Genomic DNA, 18,675 nt, shown 5'->3' on the forward strand with positions numbered 1-18,675 from the left:
TCATTTCACCACACTTTACTCCCCAGACTGAAAGACTCTCGAGATGAATGGAAGGTTATACAACCCCAAAATAAACCTGTAATTAAGGTTTTAAAAATGCAAGTAACCAAACAACAAGCCTCAACTCAAGGCATAACCAGAAAGTTCACCAAAGGTGAATTCCAGAGTAGGAAGCAATACGGAAACAAACAAATTATGGATGAACATTCATCAGTATTAACTGAGGTGAATTACAATGGATCAAAAAGGGCAATAGGTATCTGGTGGACCAAAGCATCCTGGAAGGCTTTTTAGGGAAAATTATAACTATGCAAACTAAGATCTGAAGAAATGCTGGCAACACCGCAAAGGAAATGTAGCCTGTTTCAGAGAGCTTTTGCCTGTGAGGAAGAAGACACCTGTGGTAAGCAGACACTGCATAATAGGAAAAGACTTTGAGAGACCAGACAAGAGAGAAGACCTGGTTTACCTTACTCTACAGTTATAGCTGAATCAAGCTTCTCACTTCTTTCCTCAAACAACAAGCTCTTTCATATTTCTAGAGATGTTGCACATACTGTTCCCTTTGCCAATGCCTTTCATTCTCTTTCTGTCTAAAGATCTGACCCATCCTGCAAGGCACAAACCAATCATCACTTTCACTGTAAAATGTTCTCCAATCACTCCTTATACCCTTGATCTGGGCAGAATTAATGATTCCTGGTTCAGTGTTCTTTGTATATTGCTTTATTACATTACTTCTTACACTATAATATAATCATTTTTGTATCTCTTCCCAAGCAGACTATGTGATTCCTAAGTAGGACATTCCCCTAGTGCCTATTATTGTTCCTTGTACACAGCAGGAGCTCAGTAAATGTATATAGAATTGTTCTACATAATTGACTGGACAAACTCAGCCTTTAAGCCCAAGAATGAATGGATCTTGGAGCCCTAACATTCCCTGATTCATAGTAAATCCCTCCTGGGGTCTAAAACATTAAGCTGTACTAGAAATTCAGTAAATATTTCTACTTCAGTTCTTAAGTATTTTCTTGTGACAAACTGGTAATGCAATTGTGTTAGTTGGTTACAAGTCCAAACACAACAGTTCTTTATCCTGCTTTACATAAATGGAAAAATAGACTGAGAATTCCCATCAGCTGAAACTTTCCTGAAGAAGAGGATTTCATTGTTTACTAACAGTTCAAATCATTGCTGTCTAATATTCATGTCACTGGTGCAGTTTTTTCTTTTGGCTGCTCATTCTCATTTAGGGAGGACGTATCATGCAATGCAACTGGAAAGTAAGAGTTGGTGTCAAAAGAAGGGAATGAGTCCCAGGCTCTGTCACGCTTTATTCTTCCAGGTGAATTTGGACAAGTATTTAATCTCCCTAAACTTCAATTTCCTCAGCTGGGAAATAAGAAAAATACAACCTGTCCCACTTAGCTACTACAGTATCAGCTGAGGATTATTCCTCATTGCATTACACTCCAAATGACTTTATAAATTTGACTCTCACTGTAGAAGGCCATGTTCATAGGCCAGAACAGAGAAGAGACAGAGCAGTAGGGTTTGAGTCAGACAACCCGAGATAAGTCCCAGTTTTACACTAATTATGTGATATGAGCAAGGCATTTAATCTCTCTGGATCTCAGATTGTCCTGTCTATAAAGTGGGAATAATCCTACCTGCCCTATTAACCTTATAGAATCACTAGGAAGCTTAAAAAAAAAAAAAAAAAAAAAAAGGCAAGACGATGTGAATGAAAGCAACTTATGTGACAAACCATGAAGTTTCATTATAATAAATTTAATTTACATTACTTGTATAAAAGTCAGCATCCAATTACTTTGTCTTTCCAGAACACACAGAGAACTAGGAAGTGAGCAAAAAAGGCTTATCTAAAGTCAAAATAACTTCTTTAATTTTTCACACTTTACTATTAGAATCCTGGGAGCCTCACTCTTTCTTTGAAAACACATCTAATAAACTCAGTAATCTGGGAGCACAACACACAGTAGGTTAGAAGTGACAAAGAAAGGAGAACAATATTCTCTGTTGTGTATCACAAACACCAATGAGAAAAGCCAGAGTAATTCAAAATGACCACAAAAATATAAAAAGCATAGTATTTACACAAAAAAGTGACTTTTAGCTTTTGTTTTTAAATACAGTATCAGGGTATTTAGTATAGAATGCAATAATAGCTCCCATGGGCATTACTGCAACACAAAAAAGAAGAACCAACTGGTGTTCAATATAATGAACTTGAAACTCAAGATAGATGTTCTTTCTGTCCTGAGAAGGGGAATGCATAATGTTTTTAGGGAAAAATGCACTCTAAAAAGCACGCTTTTTTTTAAAAAGGGTGCTTAAATGGGTAAACCCTCAATTGCCTAGGTAAGTTAGTCATCTAGTGGGTACCTCTATCATTTAATCTGAGAATGGTCAATAAATTTATCAATGAATTGAGTCAAGAAAACCACATCTATTTCCTAGGCCATACTGCATTAAATTATGCTGTTAGGATTGAACAGCCACATTTCTGTGTCTGTGGACATGGGCATGAATGAATACAAGCGCAGCTATACAAATGAACCCATCTGACACTACCACACTGTATGCCACCTTAAAGCCTGCTCACATGCCCTTCTGGATAGGTGTCCTAAGGTCACATAGCTTAAGCAATGATATCAAAACTCAAGTTCTCAAATTCAAAAACCCATACTCTTCCAGTGCAAACAGCTATAGTCAAACATGGTAATACATGATTTCTCCCTGTTAAGAAAGGAAATTCTGTTACAGACTTCTGGATAAAGTTGATTAGAACCTACTTTTGGATTTTTAAATAAAGTGTAAAACCATAAAAACAAAGAAATAAAGAAGAGCAACAGCCACAAAATACTGAAAGCTAGAAAGCAGACAGATAAGCAGTAACTGCTCAGATCCAAAAACGAGGAATACTATACCAGCAATGGGAAAAACTAAAAAGTAACTTAATCTGTAGAACCCCTACAAAGCTCAGAAACTGGCCGCATCATATACTTCTAGAAAGAAAGAATGCTAAAATCAGAACAATTTATTACGTGAAAATCTGTCTGAGAAGCAGTTAAAAATCCAAAGTGCTCTCCCACTACTGAAGTTTTATTTTTTCATCTGATTTATCAATCATTGGCAAACTTCAAGCAAGACAAGCATAATTATTATAATTACACTTTCTTTCAAATAACTTTTCACTTGGATTCAAAAATTTATTTTGCTATAAGTAAAATCTGAATTCTGTCTTTTACACAGGAAGGTGCTTTTTCCCTCTGGAAAGAGTAAAACAGAGGGTCCCAAGAGGAGGGAATAGCAGCATAACTGAGGGCAAAGTTACTATACTGAAAGTAAGAGTGTAAGTGAACTGAATATTGAGGACCTCCCTGCAACCTTCCTTTCCCACTTAGCTTGCAAATCACTGGCAGCCAGGCCCATCAATTCTAGGAAGGAGACTAGAGAATTCTTCCAAAGAAGCTGACCAGCCCTAGTGAAAAGACCTAAAGATACTGAATTATAGTTGTCACACATATAGTCTAAGCAGATCACCCATACAGTGACGTCTACAATCAGTATGCCCAACCCATGTATTTAAAACTTCCAATAAGCTTTTTAGTATCCCGCTATTAAAAGAAATGGATAACCAAGAATCACTAGACATCTGAAATAGCTCCAACATGAAAGACAGAATGCGGATCCTTTATATCAAAAGAAATTTGGGGATCCAGATGAAGTTATTTGAAAGAAAGCATAAGTATAATAATTATGTTTGTTTTGCTCAAAGTTTGAAAAATCAGATAAGAGGAAGCCAGGTATGGAGGCTCACACCCATAATCCCAGCACTTTGGGAGAGAGGCAAGCAGACTGCCTGAGCCCAGGGGTTCGAGACCAGCCTGGGCAACTCAGCAAGACCTCATCTCTACAATAAATCAAAAATATCATCTGTGTACAATGGCACATGCCTGGAGTTCCAGAAATTTAGAAGGCTGAGGCAGAAGGATTGCCTGAGCCCAGCAGGTAGAGGCTGTGGTGGCTATGACCATGCCACTGTACTCCAGCCTGGGCCACACAGTGACTCCAACTCAAATTTAAAAAAAAAAAAAGATAGGATGAACGTACGCCATCAACCTGATAATAAATAGCTCTTTCCAAACCTGGTGGTGATTTGTTTTACTCATAGCTATTCACTTCAATGGGGCAAGAAGTACAATAAAAAGTATTTTTACTGAATCCAGCAAGATGCTGCACTGTGTCTGCAAGTATTTTTCTGATTCCAAAGATATCTGTTGTGAATGGAACTACTATGGATGAACTGAGTGTTCATTAGAAGGCACTAAAATAAAGAAACTAATGGGTCATAAACAAAAGCATTAAGAGATGCACCACTGAGTCTGCTACTCATTGATGTTACAACTTGTAGTTAGCTTTTTGTATATACAAAGTTCTAGATGATCTTAGAGGAGGGAGGTCTCTCACATCATGGCACCTCATATTCAGAAGTCAGGGAGAACTTCACAGAAAACATGATCCCCTTTCTCTTCTAGCCCCACCCCTCCCTCTTCTAGCCCCACCTCTCCTTCTTCTAGCCCCACCCCTCCCTCTTGCAGCCCCACCTCTCCGTCTTCTAAAAAAAAAAAAAAAGAAAACATGATGATTGAGAAGAGTTTTAAAGAAAGAAATAGGCCAGGTGTAGTAACTCATGCTTGTTATCCAAGCACTTTGGGAGTCAGAGGTAGGAGGATTACTTGAGGCCAGGAGTTCAAGACCAACCTGGGCAACATAATGAGACACCCCCAACCCTGATCCTATCTCTACAAAAAATTTTTAAAACTAGCCAGGTATGATGCCTGTAGTCCCAGCTAGTCAGGAAGCTGAGGTAAGAGGATTGCTTAACCCTAGGAATTAAGCAAAGTTTAGCACAGACGAAAGACTACCATGGGCCAGTCTAAGTAAGCATGGAAGAATTGAGAAACTACAAATAATGCAGTGTCACTACAGCACACACAAAAACAGTGGGAAATGAGGTTGAAAGACTACACAGAAATCACATCAAGGAATACCTTGTATGTCATAGAATGAATTTGGACTGTAACCTCAAGAAACTAGGGAGCCAATAAAGAGTATTAACAGCAAATTGAGATGATCAAATTTATTTTGGAAAGATCACTCTGATGATGATGGGATGAATTTGGGAATGGAAAGGGGAAGGTTGATGGCTATAATCTGTGTACTAGCTATTCCCAAAAGGCCGCCCTCAAGCTTACAAAACCAAGGTTTTGTTAGTTTACTGTGAAGCAGATTATTCTAAGAGACCAGAAACTACCAGAGATACTCTAATGGTCCCCATGAGGAAACCAGCACCTCAAGGTCTCTACTTCCAGGTCTCGTTGTTTTTCCTTCCTAAAATCTTCTTTAAGTGCACAAAGACTGGATTATGTTACCTTATAAGAAAATATCTCAGCTGGGAGCAGTGGTTCACACCTGTAATCTCAGCACTCTAGAAGGTAGAGGCGAGAGGACTACCTGAGCCCAGGGGTTCCAGATCAGCCTGGGCAACTTGGCAAATCCTCACCTCTACAATAAATTTTTAAAAATTAGCCAGGTGTTGTGGCGTGTACCTGTAGTCCCAGTTACTTAGAAGGCTGAGGCGGAAGGATAGCCTGAGCCCAGCAGGTGGAGGCTGTGGAGGCCATGATCATGCCACTGCATTGTAACCTGGGCAACAGAGTGAGATTCTGACTCAAAAAAAAAAAAAAAAGTATCTCTCAGTTTGATTTCAAGGAAGACATGCATCTGCTCCAAACCCTCATCTCCCAATTCCCAATGACTGTGACAAATTCCAGCCACTTCTTAGAACTATATTAAACTAACACACTAGCAAGTGCACAAACTTGTATAAATGTCTGACTTCCCTGTGTATATTCCTCAAGAAGATGGGGAAAAAATATGGAAAGGAGTATTTATTAGCACCAACTCAATGCTCAACCCTTTCCTATATATTCTCTCACTCTTTTTTAAAATTTAGTTTAGGTTGAATAAAAAATTTTCCTTTATTTAAGTTGCAGTTTCTTTTTTTATTTTATTTTATTATTTTTATTAGTATTTTAACCTTTTCTACATATTGTCTCACTATAAATCCTCACTATAACCTTGGGCAAGGTGGTATCTATATTCCCATTTTTAGAAAGAAAGAAACTATGACTCAAAGAGATTAAATTATTTACCTAAGTTCACAAAGCCAGTATAAGGCAAAGTTGAGATATGAAGCCACCATGTCTGTAGGTTCACCAACACTTTCCCACTATCTCATATTGTTTCCCCATCTTAGTTTATTCATCACCAAATCTTCACATAATACAGTCTGCTGAATTGCATTATACTGAGTCACTCACTAAAAAGATCAGCAACCAGAAAAAGCAACTATCTGGCCTCACTGGTCAGTCTTGGAAAAATTAAAAATAAATAGAAATAAAAATTATTTAAAAAAAAAAAAGAAAAGTAACTAAACAAAAAAACAAAGGACGGCTAGGCTCAGTGGCTCAGCCTGTAATCCCAGCACTTGGGAGGCTGAGGTGAGTGGATTACCTGAGCCCGTGGGTTCGAGACTCACCTGGGCAACTTGGCGAGACCTTGTCTCTGCAATAAATTAAAAATTAGCTGGGCGTGGTAGCACACGCCTGTAGTTCTAGCTACTTGGAAGGCTGAGGTGGAAGGATCACCGGAGCCCAGCAAGTCAAGGCTGTGGTAGCCGGGAGCGTGCCACTCCACTCCAGTCTGGGCAACAGAGTGAAACTCCAACTCAAAAAACAAAAACAAAAACAAAAACAAAAAAAATCAAACAAAAAAACAAAGGACAAATAGAAAACTTGAACAATAGATATAGGTAAAAAAACAAACAAAGCAGTAATGTCAATCTCAACAAGCTCTTCAGAGCCCTGATACTGGCAAGGATCAAAACAGACAAAATGCACATGGATAGACCTCAATTCCAGAATTTTATCTCCTTCTCAGCTAATCCAGAGTCCCCGTTAAAAAAAACAAAAAAAAAACAACAAAAAAAAACTGCTAATCAGGCATACATCACAAATGAATTCCAATAAGCAGATGCAATCTCTCCCTGTAGCCTTTCCACTCTTACAAAATCACCAGGAACTAGAGAAAGCCTTTGTTCTCCATCTGAACTGCCTGTAAACACTCTTGCTGGTAAAGGGAAATTGGGTTTGAGAAGCAGATGGCTTGTCAAAGAGCCTAAAACCTAAAGTGAAAAGGAAGCAACTAAAACCAAACATTCTAAAAGGGAAACCAAGCCTCTTTGAGGTACCATAGTCATAACTTGCTCTCTAGACAGGGGATCCCCAAAGCACCTTTTAGAGGACAGAACCCAGGACTCAAACTAGCTCTAGCTGTATTCACTCACAGATATCCCCACAGGTATATACTAACATTCTGGGTTTTTCTAAAAGTAAGCATCACTTGTTTGTAGCAACTGTGTCTGGTTATAAAGATTTGACTATTAAAAGATTCTGTCATGGAATAAAATTACTATAATGCTAATTATACCTAATTACACCCTCTTGTATACCCTAAAGTACAAGAGGAGACAGAAAGGAACTTATAGATTAAATAAAATAATGTAAGTAAAGAAGCTAAAAATTAAACTGGCACAAAGCAGATGCTTAATTTGGCTGTGAACTTCAATCTGCTATGCAACTTAAATTCCTTCCTCTCTCTGGGTCTTCATTTATTAATATTTCCTCACCTAATTCAACAGTGAATTCCTCACTTTGTTAACTTAATTTTCTTCTTAATTTTTTAATTTTAAAGATATGGGGTACAATTCAGGGATAGGTATACAAATGTTCATTATGCAGGTACCCTTGTTGATGAGGTATGCCCCCCCTTCCCCAAGCAGATTCCCACTACTGCCAATTCTTTTCTTATACTATTATGATAATTGTTCAAGGTTCGCTTATGAGTGAGAACATGTGATACTCAGTTCTTTGTTTCTTAGTTAACCTAATTTAACAGTTAAATAGTACCACATTTAACTTAAGGAATCAGCTGAACCATGTAATACTACTCAGTCATAAAAAAAGAATGAAATTATGTGTTTTGCATCAATATAGATAGAACTGAAGGCCATTATCTCCAGTGAAATAACTCAGGAAACAAAGTCAAATATCGCATGTTCTCACATAATGTGTATACATGGACATAGAAAGTGGTATAAGAGATACTGGAGACCCAGAAAGGTAAGAGGCTGGGGCCAGGCAAGGGATAAGAAATTACATGACAAATACAATGTATACTATTTGGGTGATGTTTACACTGAAAACCCAGATTTCAGCACTATGCAAAAAAACAATGTAATAAAATTACATTTATACCCCCTAAATTAATTTTAATTTAAATAATCAGTTGAACTAAATGATCTCAGACACTCCAGGAATCTAGGATACACAATCAAGACTCTTTACTGGACAAGAAGTTCTTATTGCCAGTATTCACTTGCTTCTTCCAGCTTATACTCTCAGAGCTAACAGCTTACCTCCACCTGTCCATCAGCCATTTCTAAGTCAGAAGCATCCTTTACAGTGCAGCTCACCACCTGTGCTGGATGCGTCATTAAGTGTAAAGCTGATACTGTACTTTGCTAGAAGGCTGGTACACAAATGTTACCTGGAGATGAATAAATCATTCCAGTTGTGTTGGGTTGCAAATGTAAGTAAGAGCAGCATCTGTGGGTCTGAAAACAGATGGTCTTATAAAGGTGGAGGATTTGGCTCCTATCTGATTTTCCTAAGGCAAGCAGGTTTGGATCTGCAGGAAGTCTGGCTGGGAAGTACCTGAGTAGAGCTAGTATTCAGTGATGAGGAAAGATGACAGAAATGCACATTCAGTTTCTTTTCATAATAAATTAATATATCAGAGGCTGCAATTACCAGAATCCCAAGCTCTTATTTTTGTACCTACTCATCAACTTCTAAATCGTTTTTGTTTTAGTTCAATACTTCTTTCTTGATTTCAACATAAAAGTGAGTTTAGGGAGAGTGTCTCATATAGTCCTGGCACAAAACAAGAACCTGAAGATCTGCTGACTAAAACAAATTGAAAAAACAAAGAAAAACAAACTGAAATTATTTGATGATGGAATGAATGCCTAGGACACTGTCAATAAAAGTAGGTGTACAGTAAACATATGTTAATATGTGAGACACCATTCTAGGTGTCTTACACACAGTTTCTCATTTAATTTTTATTATAGCCTTTATTTTCTTTTCTCCACTTTATAGGCAAGAAAATTAAATAAATTAAATATCCGAAAAATCAGGTGCGTTGCTAGAGTCACACAACAAATTAACTGATGGCAGTCAGAAATGTCCTCTACCCAGGGCTAAATGACTCCAAAGTTCTAATGCATTTTATTCATCAGCCACCTGCTCTCCCAGTGGCCTTCTTGCCCTTCCTCAAAACACACCTAATTCATTCCTATTTCTGGAATCTTTCTACTTGCTATTTCCTCTGCTCTGCACTCCCTTCTACCACATCTTCTCATGGCTTTCTACTTAAGATCATTCAGTTCTCTCTGCTCAAATGTAATCTGTTCAGAGAGGCTTTTCTTGATCTTCTCTCAACATACACTGTTCCCTTACCCTGCTTTACTTTTTATTATGGCACTAATATTATATTATTTATTAGTGTGTTCATTTGTCTACTGTCAGCTTCCTCCCATTAGAATGAAAGACCTAGGAAGGCAGGAAGTTTACCTTGGTCACAACTGTACCCCCAGCATTAAAAATAGTGACTACTACAGCCAGTGCTCATCAAATATTTGTTGAATAAATTATATGTGCTCACAATCACAGAGCTCTGTAACATTAGCATAAAAAGGTAGTTGCTATACAGTAGAAAGATCACAGGCTTTAAAATCAGGCAGATCAGCATTCAAGTCTTACTGACTACAACATTGTAACTTTGGACAAGACTCTAAACTTCTTTAATCTTCTCAACTATAAAATTGATATAAAAATAAAAGTCCTGGCCAGGCATGGTGGCTCACACTTGTAATCCCAGCACTCTGGAAGCCTGAGGCAGGAGGATCACTTGAGGCCAGAATTTCAAAACTAGCCTGGATAACATAGCAAGACCCTCTCTCTATAAAATAAAAAAATTAAACAAATGAACGGGCTTGATGGCTCAGCCTGTAATCCCAGTACTTTGGGAGGCCGAGGTAAAGTGGATTGCCTAAGCCCTCAGGTTCAATATCAGCCCAGGCAACTTGGCAAGACCTTGTCTCTACAATAAATAAAAATTAGCTGGGCGTAGTAGCGTGCACCTATAGTTCTGGCTACTTAGAAAACCAAGGCGGAAGGATCGCCAGATATACACACACACATATGTCTCACAGATTTGTTATGATGATTAAGTAAGATAAATACATGAGAATGCTTTGTGTAAACTATAAAGCACTATAGAAATATGTTTATTATAATGATGGGGGGAAATTTAGAGATAATCTATCCAAGCCCTTTACTTCAGAGATCACCCCAAGGCCCCAAAAGGTAAACTATCCAATGTCCTACAGTTATTTAGAACTAAACCATAATTGGACTCTAAGACTCCAGGTGACCACACTAGGACACTTGGCATTACTCCCCACAAATCACCTGGCCTCAGGTATCCATTTTCTCTTGGGTCTTCCTCTACCTCAATGGCTTCTCCTTTGATCATCTCAACTTCTCAGTGTTAAGAGTATCCACTGTTGGGTAGTCATATCTCTTCTTTGTTCCAGCTATATACATTTCCTAAGTGATCACATCTACTCCATGGCTTCATCTATGCTAATGATGCCCAAATTTTTGTCTCCAATGTGAACTTCTCTGAATTTCAGACTTACATATACAAATGTCCACTTGACATCTCCTTTTGGTTATCTAATAGCATCTTAAAAAGTAATATATCTAAAATCAAAGGCCTAACTCCCTTCTACAAACCTGTTCCTCCCAGTCTTTCCTATTTCTATAAATGGTGACTGTAATCTTGTAGTTGCTCAAAGCAAAAATCTCAGAATCTTCTTTGACTACTTTCTACTTTCATAACCATCATCCAATCTATCAACAAATTCTGTCATCTCTACTTTCAAAACATATCCTGATTCTAACCATTTCTTACTACTTCTATCAATACCACAACGGCTCAAGCCTTCATTATCGCTCTTAACTGTTGTAACAGCTTCCTGTCTGAACCCCCTGCTTCTGCCCTCACCATCCATCTATCCCTAGTCTCTCTCTTTCCAGAAGCAAAATGATCCTTTTAAATCCAGTTTTGGAGCATGTCACTACACTCTTTTCAAAACCCACAATGACTTCTCATCTCACTCAGAGTAAAGTACAAGGTCATTACTATATCCTAAAAGATGTTCGGCATCATTTAATCTACTCTCTTCTACCTATCTAATCTTACCCCTTGCCACTTTCATTCTTGCTCCATACCACAGTAAAATTAAATTTTAACATCAACATTTGTGTTGTCTGAAAACCACTCTGAGCTGGCCAAGAACATACAAGCCTTGGATCCCTTAACGTAAACAGTAGGAACATTCTTCTCTTCTTGTTGTTCCTAGATAAACCGAACACATTCCACCTCAAGGACTTAGTACTCACAATAGTTCTCTGTACCTAAAGCCTTCCTCCTTCAAATTATCGACTTGCTCCATTATTTCATTAAGATCTCTACTCAGGCAGGGTGCAGTGGCTCACACCTGTAATCCCACCACTTTGGGAGGACGAGGCGAGAGGATTGCCTGAGCTCAGGAGTTCAAGACCAGGCTAAGTAACATGGCGAGACCTCATCTCTACAATAAATCAAAAAATCAGCCGGGCATGGTGGCACATGACTGTGGTTCCAGGTACCTGGAAGGCTGAGGCGGAAGGATCACCTGAGCCTAGCAGATCGAGGCATGGTGGCCGTCAGCATGCCACTGCACTCCAGCCTGGGCGACAGAGTGAGACTCCAACTCAAAAAGAAAAAAAAGATTTCTACTCAAATTTCACCTCATCAGAGAGGCCTAGGTTAACTGATTTTTTTTTCTCTCTCTACCTACTAGAACACAATTGAAAGCATGGACTTTATTTTATTCACTACTGTATCCCCAATGCTAAGGTCAAATTGTAAGTGCCTATAATCAATACTATCAATTTCAGCCATTAAAATTGTTCTTTATCTTAATTCTTTAATCAGGTCTTCCCCTAAACAGACTGAATATTCTTTGGAAATGTCCCTTTTCTGGATATCCTAAGTACTTTTAATTCAACATGATAGAAAAAAAAAAAAAGAATGGTAGGACGAAGCCATTATTTTCTCCCTCTGGATATCTCTTATAATCAACTAACAAATCAGTATTAATAAGCACCTTTGGGTGCAGAGTACCATCTTACTAAAAAAAAAGGATATTACCAAGTTATGTAGTAAAGCATAAAGATAAATATAAAAATAATAAGACAGGCAATAAGCTCATAAAAAGATGTTCGGCATCATTAGCCACAGGGAAATGTAAATCCAACTAAAATGGGACACCACTTCACAATGACTAGGTTGGCTAAAACCAAAAAGATAAATAGCAAGTGATTGCAAGGATGCAGCAAAATTGGAGATTTAATTGCTGCTGGTGGGAATGTGAAATGGCACAGTCACTTTGGAAAACAGTCTGGAATTCCTCAAAAGGTTAATCATTGAGTTACCACATGATCTAGCAATTCCACTATGAGATGTACTGGGGGGACCCCCCTCCCCCCCACAAAAAAGAATTATTTTTTGGAAGGCAAAAAATAGTACAGGCTTCTCCTGTTAGGTAAGTGTTCTAGGTACACATCGGCATCAGTGTAATAGCTAGCATTGTTGTGAGAGGCTATGTTGGGCTTCATTGAATTTCTTTTTTTCTTTTTTGAGATTCTTTCAGTGCATTTGCCCATTTCATGATAGGTAATTTTAGAGAGCATCTGCCCACACCAAACTGAGTGTTCAGCACTTTTTGACTAAAAACGGCATGACCCCTGTGCTCTACCCTCCCTATTCACCTGATCTCTTCCTGAGTGACTTTTTTGTGTTTCCCCAGATGAAAAAAGTCCTCAAAGCAAAACATTTTGCTGACATGGAAGAGGTAAAACAAAAAACAGCAGAAGCACTAAAAGGCATCAAAATTGATGAGTTCAAAAACTGTTCTGAGCAGTAAAAAAAGCATCTCGATAGGTGTACTGCATCAAATGGAGAGTCCTTTGAAGGTGACTAAGTTTAAACATTTAAGAACACACAATTTTTACTAGCCAGGCATGGTAGCACGCACCTATAGATCCAGCTACTTGAAAGGCTGAAATGGAAGGATTGCCTGAGCCCAGGAGGTCAAGGCTGTGGTGGCTGTGAACGTGCCACTACACTCCAGCCTGGGCAACAGAGTGAGACTCTGATTCAAAAAAAAAAGAATACACAATTTTTTATAAATAAATTCTGGATTTTGTTGGGTCCCCCCTCGTATATCCAACAGAAATACGAAGCCTATGTTCACATAAACATTTGTACATAAATGTTCATAGCAACATTACAAATAATAGCTAAAAATGGAAACCACCCAAGTGTCCATCAACTGGTAAATAATACATAAAATGTAGCATATGAAAATAATGAAATATGTAACAACAAAAAGGAATAAAGTATTGATAGATAATATAACATGAATGAACCTTGAAAACATAATGCTAAATGAAAAAAGCCAATCATAAAAGTCACATATTATATGATTCCATTTATATGAAATATCCAGAATAGGCAAATCTACTGTAAAAAATAGATCAGGGATTGCCTAGGGATGATGAAGATGGGGGGAATGCAGGTATCTGCTAAAGGGTATGTTTCTAAGGTGGTAATAAAAATATTCTAAAGCCGGGCTCGGTGGCTCAGCCTGTAATCCTGCGCCTTTGGGAGCTGAGGTGAGTGGATTGCCTAAGCCCGTGGGTTCGAGACCCGCCTGGGCAGCGAGACCTCATCTCTACATTAATCAAAAAATCAGCCGGGCGTGCCTAGCGCATGCCTGTAATTCCGGCTACTTGGAAGGCTGAGGCAGAAGGATCGCCGGAGCCACAGGTTGAGGCTGCAGTGGCCGGGAGTGGCCACTGCACTCCAGTCTGGGCGACAGAGTGAGACTCCAACTCAATAAAAAAATAAAAAAAAAATTCTAAAACTGACTGTGGTAATGACTGCACAACTCCCTGTATTCTAACATATATACTAAACATCACTGAACTGTACACTTTAAATGGGTCAATTGTATGGTGTGTGAATTATATCTCAGTAAAGTTATATAACTTTTAAAAGGTAATCTGGGACTTATTTGGGTTCTATTATCAATATTCTTTCCATTCACATTCATCTTAACATTTATGGACTGCTACATATTCTCATCTTCTTTATTTTACTACTCACAACCAAAAAGACTACGAGAGAGGGTTATCAACTTACCCGCTTTGCAGGTAAGACACCTACATCTCATAGAAATTAAATGATTTACGAGTTTTAGGATGTTAAATAGCCAGGAGTTGATTCTGCTGCATTCATTATCTCAATCTAGGGTTCTTTCTTAGCTCTCTCCCCCACTTCTTACTAGTGAGCATAATTAAGACTTCACTGTAGCACTTATTCATAAAAGTTTCTATGAATTAATAAGCCCAAAACTAAGATAATAAAAACACAGATTTATAACCACAGGTTAACAGCACCTTGGTCAAAACCATATACCATAGAATCCAATATCCCTGCATTTAATTACTTAGTCAGTAGTCCTCTACTACATGAAAAGAGGGGTCTAAGTCTGATTTCCAAGTTCATCTGTCCCAAAAAAAACCAAAACAGAGCATTTCAGCAAACCAGTCAAGAGTCATAAGCACTTTAGACTAATTTACAACTGACTAACCTTGAAATAAGGCAGGTTCTCAATAATACTACTGAAAAGTACCTGCTAATAAGTTAGTTGTGATGAGAAGGTTTTTTTAGGGTAATGGAACTCTTCTGTATCTCGACTGTGGCAGCAGTTACACAAATTATGCATGTTTTAAAATTCATAGAATGTTATTATAAGTCAATTTTACTGCTGTTAATTTAAAAATAAAATTGAACAGAAACTGCATATAAAAAATAAGCTACCCAGCCTAGGCAACTTGGCGAGACCTCATCTCTACAATACATCAAAAAATTAGCTGGGCATGGTGGCGTGTGCCCATCTACTTGGAAAGCTGAGGCAGAAGGATCATCTGGGCCTAGCAGGTCGAGTCTGCGGTGGCCATGAGCATGCCACTGCACTCCAGCCTGGGCGACAGAGTGAGACTCCAACTCAAAAAAATAAAATAAATAAGCTACCTACAACTCAACAACAGCAACAAACAAATAACCCAACTTTAAAATGGGAAAAGAACTTGAATAAAACACTTTTCCAAAGAAGATATGCAAATGGCCAACAAGCACATGAAAAGATGCTCAATATCACTAATCCTTTGAGAAATTCAAATCAAAACCACAATAAGCTATCACTTCACATCCATTATGATAGCCATTACTAAAAAAAACAAGACAAAATAGAAAATAACAACTGTTGAAGACGCAAAGAAATTGGAACCCCAGTGCACAGTTGGTGGGAACATAAAATTGTACTGCTGCTATTGAAATAGTATGTAAGGTCTTCAAAACATTAAAAATAAGCTGGACCACAGTGGTGTACTCCTATTGTCCCAGCTACTTGGAATGTTGAGGCAGAAGGATCATTGAAACCCAGAAGTTTAAGGCTTTAGTACGCTACCAGCACGCCTGTGAACAGCCACTGCACTCCAGCCCTGGACAACATAGTGAGACCCTATCTCTTTTTAAAATTAAAAATAGAATTACCATATAATACAGCAATTCTTCCTCTGGATACATATCCCAAAGAACTGAAAGCAGAATCTCGAAGAGATGTTTGTATATCCATGTTCACTGAAGCATTATTCACAATAGTCAAGGGGGGGAAGCAAACTAAGTTGTTCATCAAAGGATGAATAGAAAAAGAAATGTGGAATATACATACAATGAATTATTATGTGACCTTTAAACAGAAGGTAATCCTGTCACATGCTACAACATGGGTGAATCTTGAAGACATTATACCAAATGAAAAAGTCAACCACAGAAAGATAAATATTGTATAATTCCACTTAAAATGAAGTACCTTAAGTAGTCAAACTCATAGAAACACAAAGTAAAATCATGGTTGCCAGGAACCAGGGAGAGGGAGAAAGGGAGAGTTGTTTAATGGGTATGGAGTCTCAGTGTTGCTAGAAAGTTTTAGAGATCTGTTATACAACAAGGGGAATATAGTTAACATTACTGAACTGTACACTTAAAATGGTTAAGATGGCAAATTTTATGGTATATGTTGTTTACCACAATTTATAAATAAACAAATAAACAAGCAAGGAAGCTGGGCAAACATGGTCACGTGACAGAAGTAAAATGATGATGATAATAATAATAGCTAATATTTACTGAGTGTTTGTAATAAGCAAGCACATTATCTCACCCAACTGAGATCCTATAAGGTGGAGACTATTATTATCTCTCTTACAAATGACAAGTCCAAGCCTAGAAAGGTCAAGTAACTTGCTCAAGATCACACAGCTAGTAACTAAAGGCTGAATTCAAACTCAGGCAGTCTGACTCCAAAGCCTAGGCCCTTGACCACTATACCACACCATAAAATAACATATAAAATACTAGAGATGAAAGTTGACAAAGGTACCTCCTCAGGCCAGTTCTGGCAACCTAAGCTTTCGATCGAAGAGAACCACATTAGAAGCAGACACACTGTACATTCAATGTAGCAGATTAGAAACACAATGGAAACATTAAGAATTTTCATTTAAAAATATATAGTATATAAATTTGGCTGCCCTCATGGTACCAAGACAGTCCCTATAAAAAAAAAACAAATTACCCACAGCTCCAAATCATCAGTCAGGCAAAACACACACATAAGACACCCACACACTCTACTAAGAACCAGTCTTCAGCTGCCCAATTTAAATATTGCCCTTCAATATCATCAGATGCCAAGTGTCACCAGCTTCCCTTGCTAGAACTTTGGACTTCTGAGTAGTTTCATATTTGCTCTGAGCAAAGGACTCTCCCCTTCAGCCCAAGGCTCTGCAGAAATAGCATCACCCTCTGCATCTCTACCCAACAAACATGCTGGAATTTATTTCATGTCCAGCACCACACAAACTCCCCTCATGTTTCTACTTGAATTCTTTGTTCCTTCATACTTCATAGTTTATAAAGTTTATGTATTATTGTTTACATACCCGAAAAGCAGAAACTTTAAAAAGTACACTAAGCAAAGCTAAAGTGCCAATAACATGAAGGAGAAGCCTGAGTATGGAAGAGAGAGACATGGAACCAACTTTCTGCATCATCATTCCCTAATATTCAAGGGAAGGTCATTGAATGCAGCTCAGCAAAAATTTCTTTTTCCCCTATAAACATAAGATACTATATAATAAATATGTCTATTGGCTGTATTTATTACACTGAGTCAAATTTCTTAATTCTTCATATTTCTTTATAAAATTTCTTAGTCTTTCCAGGAATTTTAATCCTTCCCTTAAAAGGAATCCCTGATTAAACAAAGAAACAAGAGGCTCACATTCAAAGTTAACTGCACACCTACTACGTTTCTGAATTGAATTTTTTCATAGAAGGTTCTAATTTAATCCTCAAAAAGAACACTTTGAATTAAGAATTATTGGCAGTCACCTTCCTCTTTTCTTTAACCACCAAATAAAGAGATAATCATATAGTTTAAGTCATTTGCAAAGATTCCATAACTACAAGTCAAAGATAAAAAAGCAGAGGAACCAGGATTAAGTCAGGCTTTTTATCTCAACCCCTGAGCCTCAATTACCTCAGCTGCAAAATGGAAATATTACCCATCTTCAAGGGTTGATGTAGAAATTACCTGAGAAACTGCATGCAAAGCACTCACATCAGGCCTGATGTTCAGTAAACATTAGTATTTTTTTGTTTCTTCCTTCATGCTTGAATTGTCTGGTTTGTTGACTTATTCCAAATTTATTAAAGCAATTTTTAAAATTGACTCTATTTTTCTCAGCTATCTTTTTTTTTTTTTTTTTTTTAGTTGGAGTCTCACTCTGCTGCCCTGACTGGAGTGAAGTGGCCACTCCCGGCCAATGCCGCCTCCACCTGTTGGATTCTTGCAATACTGCCACCACAGCCTTCCAAATAGCTGGAACTACAAGCGCGCGTTATACACCCAATTAATTTTTTGATTCATATAATCTATTAGGTATACTTTCAGAATCAAAACTTTTTATTATCACTACTATATTTTCTATTTGTTGTCCTGAATCTATTCTTTTTCTACTGTTTCTCTCATGATTTAACATTCTCTCTTGTTACTAAACAAGAGATTTCCCCAAATTTTTCTTCCAATTTATGTGTGGTTCCCAGTCGAGTTCATTCTGCTTTAACCCAAAAATTGTCTATGACTGCATCTTTTTCAAACTATCTCTTCTCAATAAGAATACTGAATAAAATTTAAGTCCTTTCCTTTGTTTTGTA

General features: G+C 37.8%; 1 pseudogene; it reads left to right on the plus strand.

Annotated features, from left to right (window-relative positions):
- The first annotated feature begins 330 nt into the window (after window positions 1-330).
- The window catches only part of LOC103277166, a 21,967-nt pseudogene continuing 3,622 nt past the window's right edge, over window positions 331-18,675 (plus strand).

Source organism: Carlito syrichta, unplaced genomic scaffold (assembly GCF_000164805.1).
Source record: "Carlito syrichta isolate Samal-C Ts95f unplaced genomic scaffold, Tarsius_syrichta-2.0.1 Scaffold117767, whole genome shotgun sequence".
In the NCBI taxonomy this organism is placed as follows: Eukaryota; Metazoa; Chordata; class Mammalia; order Primates; family Tarsiidae; genus Carlito; species Carlito syrichta.